Source organism: Pan troglodytes, chromosome X (assembly GCF_028858775.2).
Source record: "Pan troglodytes isolate AG18354 chromosome X, NHGRI_mPanTro3-v2.0_pri, whole genome shotgun sequence".
NCBI lineage: Eukaryota > Metazoa > Chordata > Mammalia > Primates > Hominidae > Pan > Pan troglodytes.
This window is the reverse complement of record NC_072421.2, coordinates 121,700,417-121,710,464: the sequence shown is the minus strand read 5'-3', so window position 1 is coordinate 121,710,464 and position 10,048 is coordinate 121,700,417. Positions and strand designations below refer to the sequence as shown.

The 10,048-nt window shown below is 38.4% G+C and overlaps 1 pseudogene; it reads left to right on the top strand.

The window, feature by feature from the left end:
• The first annotated feature begins 2,088 nt into the window (after nt 1–2,088).
• Nucleotides 2,089–3,335, top strand: LOC100612949 (heat shock cognate 71 kDa protein-like; annotated as a pseudogene).
• The last annotated feature ends 6,713 nt before the right edge of the window (nt 3,336–10,048 follow it).

Sequence of the window (10,048 nt, the reverse complement as noted above, 5' to 3'; positions counted from 1 at the left end):
GCCATAAGAAAAAACATTAACACATGTATGTAAAAATTTACACATGTATGTAAAAATTTACACATGTATGTGTATGTATGTAAAAATTAACACATGTATGTAAAAATTTTCAACTTCTGTACAGAAAAAGATAACACAAGGAAATTTAGTAGATAGACAAAAGACTGAAAGAAAATATTTGCAGCATATAAAAAAAGAATTTTATATCCACCATATACAAAGAGTTTCTACAAATTAATAAAACACCAACCATATAATAGAAATATATACATTCACAATATTATGCAACCATCACCACTATCTAATTCCAGAACATTTAATCACCCCAAAAGTAACTTATACACAGTAAGCAGTCACTCCCAGTCCTTCCCACTCCCAGCTCCTGGTAACCATTAATCTACATTCCAAATAAATCTACAATCTCCATAAATCTATGGATTTACCTATTCTGCACATTTCATGTAAATGGAATCATACAATATGTGACCTTTTGTTTCTGGCTACTTTCACTTACCATAATTTTTTAGGGTTCATCCACATTGTATCATGTATCTGCATTTCATTCATTTTTAGAGTTGAATAATTGAAATTTGGGTTGCTTCCACTTTTTGGATGCTATGAATAATGCTGCTATTTGTGTACTAGTTTTTGTGTGAATATATATTACCAGTTTTCTCAAGTATATATCTAGGAGTTGAATTGCTATATGGTCATTCTATGTTTAATTTATTGAGGAACTAATAAACTTTTCAACAACAGCTGCACCATTTTACATTCCCATCAACAATGTGTGAGGGTTCTCATTTCTCCAAATCCTTTCCAAAATTTATTTTCACTTTTTAAAAAATTACAGCCATGCTAGAGAAGTAGTATCTCATTATGGTTTTTATTCATATTCTCCTATTGACTAATGATGTTGAGCATCTGTTCATATGCTTATTGTTCATTTTTATATACTCCACGGAAAAAAAGGTCTATTTCTTTGTTCATTTTGATTGGGTTGTTTTTTGTTGTTGAGTTGTAATTTTATATGTATTTGGGATTCTAGACTGTTATCAGATTTCCAAATATTTTCTGTGATTCTATGGGTTGTCTTTTCACTTTCTTGATGTGTCCATGAAAGCATAAAGTTTTAAATTTTGATGAAGTCCAATTTATCTCTTTTCCCCTTTTTTTCCTTGTGCTTTTGGTTTCATACTTAAGAAACCATTGCCGACTAGGTGTGGTGGCTTCATGCCTGTAATCCCAGTACTTTGGGAGGCTGAAGCAGGAGGATCACTGGAGACCAGGAGTTCAAGACCAGCCCGGGCAACATAGTAAGACCCTGTCTCTACAAAAAAAAAAAAAAAAAAATGTAATAGCCCGGTGTGGTGGCACCCACCTGTAGCCCTAGCTATTCAAGAGGCTGAGGCAGGAGGATTGCTTGAGTCCAGGATTTCAAAGCTGGAGTTAGCTATGATCATGCCACTGCACTCCAGCCTGGGTGACAGAGAAAGACCGTCTCCTAAACAAACAAACAAAAAAGACAACAAGCATTGGTGTGGATTAGGAGTAATTAAAAGCACCTTTGTACACTGTTGGTGGGAATGCAAAATGATGCAGATGCTATGGAAAACAGAATGAAGGCTCCTCATAAAACTAAAAATAGAACTACCATATGATCCAGCAATCCCGCTTATGGGTATTTATCTAAAAGAATTGAAATCAGAATCTCAAAGAGATATTAGCACTCCTGTGTTCATTGCAGCACTATTCATAATAGCCAAGATGTAGAAACAACCTAAATGACCATCAACAGATAAATAAAGAAAATGTAGTATATATATACACTGGATACTATTCAGCCTTTAAAAAAGAAATTCTACAATATGTGACAACATGATTAGACCTTGAGGACATTATACTGCATAAAATAAGCCAGTCACAAAAGGACAAATAACAAATAATGCATGATTCAATTTTTATGATGTATGTAAAATTGTCAAATTCACAGAATCAACAAGTGAAATGGCTCATTGAACATAGTGGCAGCCTTCGAGATTCATGTGTATTCTTTGCAAGCCAAGCCAAACCTACATGCAAGTAACTATGTCTAAGGGACCTGCAGTTGGTATTGATCTTGGCACCACCTACTCTTGTGTGGATGTCGTTTAGCACAGAATATTGGAGATACTTGCCAATGATCAGGGAAATCAAACCATCCCAAGCTCTGTTGCCTTTACTGATACCAAATGACTAATTGGTGATCCCACAAAGAACCAAGTTGCAATGAACCCCATCAACATGATTTTTGATGCCAAACATCTGATTGGATGCAGATATGATGATGCTGTTGTCCAGTCTGATATGAAGCATTGGTCGTTCTTGCTGGTGAATGATGCAGATAGTCCCAAAGTCCAAGTAGAATACAAGTAAGAGACAAAAAGTTTCCATCCAGAGGAGGTGTCATTTATGGTCTGACAATGATTAAAGAAATTGCAGAAACCCACCCTGAGAAGACTGTTACCAATGCTGTGGTCACAATGCCAACTTACATTAATGATTCTCAACATCTGACTACTGAGGATGTTGGAACCATTGCTAGTCTCAATGTACTTAGAATTATCAAGGCCAGGTGTGGTGGCTCACCCTTGTAATCCCAGCCCTCTGGGAGGCTGAGGCGGGTGGATCACCTAAGGTCAGGAGTGCGAGACCAGCCTGGCCAACATAGCGAAACCACGTCTCTACTAAAAATACAAAAATTAGCCAGGCTTGGTGGTGTGTGCCTGTAATCCCAGCTACTCGGGAGGCTCAGGCACCAGAATCACTTGAACCCAGGAGGCAAAGGTTGCAGCAAGCCAAGATCCCACCACTGCATGCCAGCCTGGGCAACAGAGCAAGACTCCATCTAAAAAAAAAAAAAAAAGAATTATCAATGAGCCAACTATTGCTGCTATTGCTTATGGCTTAGGCTGCTATTGCTTATGGCTTAGACAAAAAGGTTGAAGCAGAAAGAAATGTGCTCATCTTTGACCTAAGAGGTGGCACTTCTGATCTGTCAATCCTCACTATTGAGGATGGAATCTTTGAGGTCAAATATACAGCTTCTCCACTTAGGTGGAGAAGACTTCAACAAGCAAATGGTCAACCATTTTATTACTGAGTTCAAGCACAACCATAAGAAGGACAATGATGAGGATAAACAGAAGACTCTTGACAAGTGTAATGAAATTAGCAACTGGCTCAATAAGAATGGTACTACAGAGAAGGAAGAATTTGAACATCAGCAGAAAGAGCTGGAGGAAGTCTGCAACCCCGTCGTTACCAAGCTGTACCAGAGTGCAGGAGGCGTTTGAAGGAATGCCTGGGAGCTTCCTTGGTGACAGAACTCCTCCCTCTAGTGTTGCTTCCTCAGTGCCCTCTATTGAAGAGGTTGATTAACCTAACCCATGTATAGATATAACATTGTTCCACGCAGTTAAAACTTTGAAGGACCCAAATTTGCAGCAAATTCTATGGCAGTTTTAAAGTTCAGCTGCTATAGTAAATTACTGGATATTCTCAATACTTGAATATGGAACATGTGCACAGAGGAAGGAAATAGCATTGAACTTTATAAGCACTGTATTGTAAGTGCAAAATGCAATGTCTTGAATACAACTGTATTTAAAATTGGCACCAAAAACAGAGTGAAATGGTGGTTGCCAGGGGCTGGGGGAAGGCAGAACTAGGGAGTTACTAATCGACAGGCATAAAATTTCAGCCAAGCAAGATGAATAATAAGCTCTAGAGATCTGCTGTACAACATTGTACCCATAGTCAACAATAATGTATTGTACATTTTAAAATGTGTCAAACAGGTAGATCATGTTGTGTTCTTACCACAATAAAATAAAAAATGTAACTTAAAAAAAATCCTTGCTCTTATATAGCTCCATCCCACCCTGAAGCTGTTGTCGCAAATTACATCTTTATACAATATGTACTCACCAACATAGATTATAATTTATACTTTAATCATTTGTCTTTTAAATCATATGGGAAAAAAGAGGAGTTATAAACAAAAGACACATTAATACTGACTTTTATTTTTGCCCATGTAGTTATATTTAACGGTGTTGTTTTTTTTCATGCAGTTACAGAGTTACTATATATGGTAATTACATTTCAGCCTGAAGGATGCCCTTTGGCATTTCTTGTAGGGAAGTTCTAACAGCAGTGAACTCCTTCAGTTTTTGTTTAACTGGGAATGTCTCAGTTTCTCCCTTTTTGAAAGGTTGTTTTGCGGAATATAGAATTGATTGGCAGGGTTTTATTTTCTTTCTACACTTTAAATACATCATCCCACAGTCTTCTGACCTCCATTGTTTCAGGTGAGAGATTAGCTGTTAATCTTTATTGAGGATCTTTTGTGCATAATGAGTTGTTTCTCTTTGCTGCTTTCAATATTCTGTCTTTGGCTTTGTACAATTTGATTATGATATGTGTTGGTGTGGATGTCCTTGAGTTTATCCTTCTTGGAGTTCATTGAGCTCTATAGAGGCAAAAAGTAATGTCTTTCATCAAATTTTCAAAGTTTTGGCCATTACGTCTTTAAACTTTCTTTCTTTGCCTTTCTCTTATTCTCTTCTGGAGTTCACATTATGCTTATGCTGGTATTCTTGATGGTATCCCACAAGCCCCTTAGTTCTGTTCATTTTTCTTCACTTCTGTTTTTCTTTCTGGTCCTTGGACTGGATTATCCCAATTGACAAATCTTGAAGTTTGCTGTTTCACCATTCTGCCTGCTCAAGTCTGCGGCTGAACCCCTCTTATGAATTTTTTTGTTTCAGTTATTGTACTTTTCAACTGCAGAGTTTCTATTAGATTTCTTTTTATAATTTTCATTGGATATTCTCCGTTTGGTGAGACATCATTCTCTTGATCTCTTCTGGTTCTTCACTCATGGTATCCTTAGATCTCTAAGCATATTTAAAATAGTTAATTAAAAGGCTTTTTGAGTAAATCTAATGTATGGGCCTCCATGTGAACAATTTCTATTAATTTCTTTTTTCCTGCGTACAGGCACACTTTCTTGTTTCATTGCATGCCTCTTTTTAAAAAAAAAAAAAGTGGACATTTTGAATATTATAATGTGGCAACTCTAAAAATCAAATCCCCCTCCTCATGGTTTATTGTTATTTGTTTAATGACTTTTATAAACTAATTTTGTAAATTCTGTGTTCTTTGTCATGTGTGGCCACTGGATTCCTTCTTCCATACACTTAGTGGTCAGCCAGTGATTCAACAAATAATTCTTAACATGCCTGGAACCAAAAAAGCACACACACACAATATTTCAGTCTTTACTGAGAAGTTCTGTTTATATTGGGGTACATCTTCAACACTCAGTCAGGCAGTTTAAAACTCTGCCTGAGCCTATACTACCTTCTTGCACAGAGCCTGGAGGTGAATCAGAGGTGACAGCTTATGGCCTTCTCAGTTCTTTCCTGAGCATGTGCACAGCCCTGGACATACGTATGGCCATTCAGATTCCCAAGAATATGTAGGAGTTTTCAAAGCCCTTATTCCCTAAAGCATCTCACTTTCCAGCCTCTCCTCCCAAGCTTTTCGGTTTTCTATTGTTTGCCTCAAGTGTTATCCCTCCCCATGTGGGAGCACCTAAAACATTTGCCTTTAAATATTTTTGGAAAACACTCCAAGAGTAGCCATCTCAACTCTGGGAGATTTTCAAGTTAGATAAAATAAAAGCAAGTCCTTCGAGTCTATCCTTAAGGGAGTCACCAGTCAGGTCAAAACAATCCACCAGAATTCTTTGAGAATAAGCTCTGTTCTACTCCCTCCAATGCTGGGTACTTGTTCCAGGAGTGAAGGCTATTGTCTTCAAAGCCACTGCCAAGCCTGGGTTTGGGAGATAGTTTAAGTTTAAATGCCACAAAGTGCTCTTACTGAGATCCAAATATGTTTTCTTGATTAAGAATTCCCCTGGTTACTGTAAGATTTTTATTAGTTTCCAGAGTTCTGAAAAAGTTGATTCTGACAGTTTTTGCCAGTTTATTTATTGCTTTTATGAAGCAATTAACTTTTGAAGTTCCTTATTCTGACTTTTTTTTTATCTTTTGAGACAGAGTCTCACTCTGTCACCCAAGCTGGAGTTCAGTGGAACAATTTCAGCTCACTGCAACCTCCACCTCCTGGGTTCAAGTATTTCTCATGCCTCAGCCTCCCCAGTAGCTGGGATTACAGGAGTGCACCACTATGCCCAGCTAATTTTTTTTTTTGTAGAGACAGGGATTAACCATGTTGGTCAGGCTAGTCTTGAACTCCTGACCTCAAATGATCCGCCTGACTCGGCCCCCCAAACTGCCGGGATTACAGGCATGAGCCACCGTGCCCAACCTCCTTATTCTGACATTTTACTGATGTACTAGTCCAATCTTTTGGCTTCCCTGGGCCATATTGGAAGAAAAAGAATTGTCTTGGGCCACACATAAAATACATTAACACTAATGATAGCTGATGAGCTAAAAAAAAAATCACAAAAAAACTCACAATGTTTTAAGAAAGTTTATGAATTTGTGTTGGGCCACATTCAAAGATGTTCTGAGCTGCATGTGGCTTGCAGGCCATGGATTGGACAAGCTTGTACTAGGCAATTCTTAAGATGAAAAAAGATGACCAATTGTCATAAATAGCTGTTCAACCTACTAGTTACTGGTGGAGATGCTGATTAAAATGAAATTATTCTTGGTCCATCAGATAAACAAAAATTGAAAAGATTGAGAATATCTAATATCAACAATGTGTGAGGAAATAGGCACTCATATGCTACTGGTGGTAGATAAAATGAGATCTTTGAGTGTGCAGTTGGCAGAGTCTCTCAAACTTTTCACGGTTCATTCCTTTTGACTTTTTCACTTCAGGGAATTTAACTTATGAACACATGCATGCATAATATGTATTTACAAGGATGTTCTTTGCAAGATTGTAATAATGAAAAATCAGACAAACAGGTGCTCAATAGGGAGGTGTTAAGTAAATTATGGCACCATAAATCCCTGCAATATACATCCTGTAGTAACATTCCAACCTTACATAATTCACAATTGGCTTCTTCCTCCACTCAAATCTCAGATGTGGAGGGCTAATGTTCTTATCTTATAGTGTTGGGGATTGAGGGAGTTTGGGGCTTGGAGGGAAGGGCAAAATCAGACAAAAACACTGCAGGTAGCCACATACAGGGAAGTGGGGGAATTGGGGATGAATCACCTTCTCCAGTAGTCTTCTGGCTCAGTCTCCTCAGATTTAGCCCATGAAAGCAAGTCAAAAGTCAAGATATGTAGTAAGATCCCATTTACCCATGTGTGCGTACTATATTCACGTATATGTATTTATGTATATATGTAAATGTATTTTAAAAGACCTGAAAGAAATACACAAACTAATAACCATAGCAACCTCTAAAAAGGGAAATGGGAATGGGGAAGGAATGACAGAATCTCACATTTTACTCTGTGTTATTAAAACTTTGAAACAGGAATGTTTCTCAAAAAAATCATCTAATTAAAAAACGTATTTAAGAAAAAGGTGTTTTGTTTGTTCGCTTGTTTTCTAGATAGGGCCTCCCTCTCTTGCCCAGACTGGAGTGCAGTGGTGCAGTCATAGCTCACCGTAACCTTGACCTCCTGGGCTCAAGCGATCCTCCCTCCTCAGGCTCCCAATCTGCTGGGACTGCAGGCATACCACCACACCTGGCTAATTTTTTTATTTTTTGTAGAGACGGTGCCTCCCTATATTGCCTAGGTTGGTCTCAAACTCTTGGCCTCAAACAAGTGATCCTCCTGCCTTGGCTTCCCAAAGTGCTGGGATTACAGGTGTAAGCCACAACACTGGACCAAGAAAGGGTTTTAAACAACATTAAAGACAATTGGGATAGAGAATCAATGGTAGTCCCATCACCCTAGCAACAACAGCAACAACAATAGGCATAGTTAGACAATGCCAGAGCCCAGAGTGAATTTGTGAATCACAGCTTTAAGAGATAAGACTTGCCCAAGTTGATGTAGTGAGTTAGTGACAGAGTGTACAACCCAGGTTTCCTTAATGCCAAAAGAAAACAGGATTCTAAAACCAGAGGGAAAACTTGACAATGGGAATCAATGAACCACTAAATCTGAAACATCTGCAGGAGGTCAGTTGCAGCTTATCCAGTCCTCTATCTCAGTGAAAAGTGAAGAAGAGAAGGTGAAAATCTTGTTATGAAACCATGGAATGTATGGAGTTGGAGGCATGCGTGAAGAAGCTGTGGTAGCTTTTGTCTTCTCTGAGACCTCCAGTGCTGGTATGTGTCACTTAGAATTCCCCAAAAAGCTATTTGACAATTAGGAAAGGAAATTAAGCACTTTATCAGTATCTGTGGAGTCGTTGACTTAAAAAGAGCCGCATGCCACGTTTAGCACTTAGTAGCAGTAACAGCAGCAACAAACTGTTCTCTCTCTCTGCAGTATACTCATTACTAATTGTTTTACTTGGAGAAGCTAGGAGAAGGGTAGCAGAATCCAACTCTAGCTCATATGAGGAAAAATGGAACTTACTGGAATGGTATGACTAGTGGTGCACTGGTAGATGTTTAGCAAACAGCTCTTCAGAACAACAAAAAATCTGATTTCTAATGTTTGCTGATTTCCATCATATAAATACTCCCACCACGGCCAACTGCAAGCTCCCAGTGTAACATCATCTAGCTCACAAAATTCCTGAAAAGTTAGTGGTAGGTCCTCAGGATCTGGTAGGGAGAAGCCCACAGGATGGAAGGGAGGCAGAAGAAGATCAACTAGGCAGTACCAGAGGGCCTAAAAAGCAAGAACTACTCAACAGTATTGTCAGGTCACTGCCACATTAGCTTCTCTGCACAAACCTCTATACTGCCCCTACCACGTCCCATAGATTTTTGTGCCCTTTTAGGGGAAAGTGACCCATTCATCTCATTATCCACAAATGGTGTAACCCAAAAGTAGTGGCTCATGCCATATAGTTGCATCTCAAAATATCCTTAGTAAAAGGCCCCAGTTTATATTTGCAAGCCCAACTTGCAGGGTCCTAAACTGAAGAAAACAAGTGTATAACGAGAGATTGGGGCAAAACCTGCATGTAAGTCTTCTTTATTTCTTTGTTTTTTGTGTGTGTTTTTTTTTTAGAAACATTTTATTGTAGAAAATTCACACACACACACACACACACAGAGAGAGAGAGAGAGAATAGTATAATGAATCCTCGTTCTCAACAATTATCAATTTGTGGCCAATCTTATTCTATCTACATTTTCACTCTTTTTTTTAAGGAAGAAAAACATCACAAGAAAGATCAGAAGAAAGATCAATAACAGTCCTAACAGTTAGGACTGCTATTTGGAATTGGAATAACCTGGTGATATGGTTTGGCTGTGTCCCCACCCAAATCTCATCTTGAATTGTACCTCCCATAATTCCCACATATTGTGGGAGGGACCTGGTGGGAGACAATTGAATCATGGGGGTGGTTTCCCCCATACTGTTCTTGTGGTAGTAAATAAGTCTCAAGAGATCTGATTGTTTTATAAGAGGAAACCCCTTTTGCGTGGTTCTCATTCTCTCTTGCCTGCTGCCATGTAAGATGTGCCTTTCACCTTCTGCCATGATTGTGAGGCCTCCCCCAGGCACGTGGAACTGTGAGTCCATTAAACCTCTTTTTCTTTATAAATTACGCAGTCTCAGATATGTCTTTATCAGCAGCATGAGAACAGACTAATACACCTTGTAAAATAATAATGGCTAAAATTTTAAGAGCAACTATGGGTTACGTGCTTTACATAAAGTATCTTGTCAGATCTTTCCAACAGCCCTGCTAGGTTGGCATTATTATCTCTGTTTTCAGATGGGAAAATTGAGGCTGGAAAAATTCACACTTGCCCAAGTCAAAAAGCATTGGCAGAGTCAGATTCAAACTTAGAACATAAACAATGTTGTACCCAAAATGTTAACAGTTGTTGCCTCAGGACAGTGGAATTATGATTTTTTTATTTGCTTTTAAT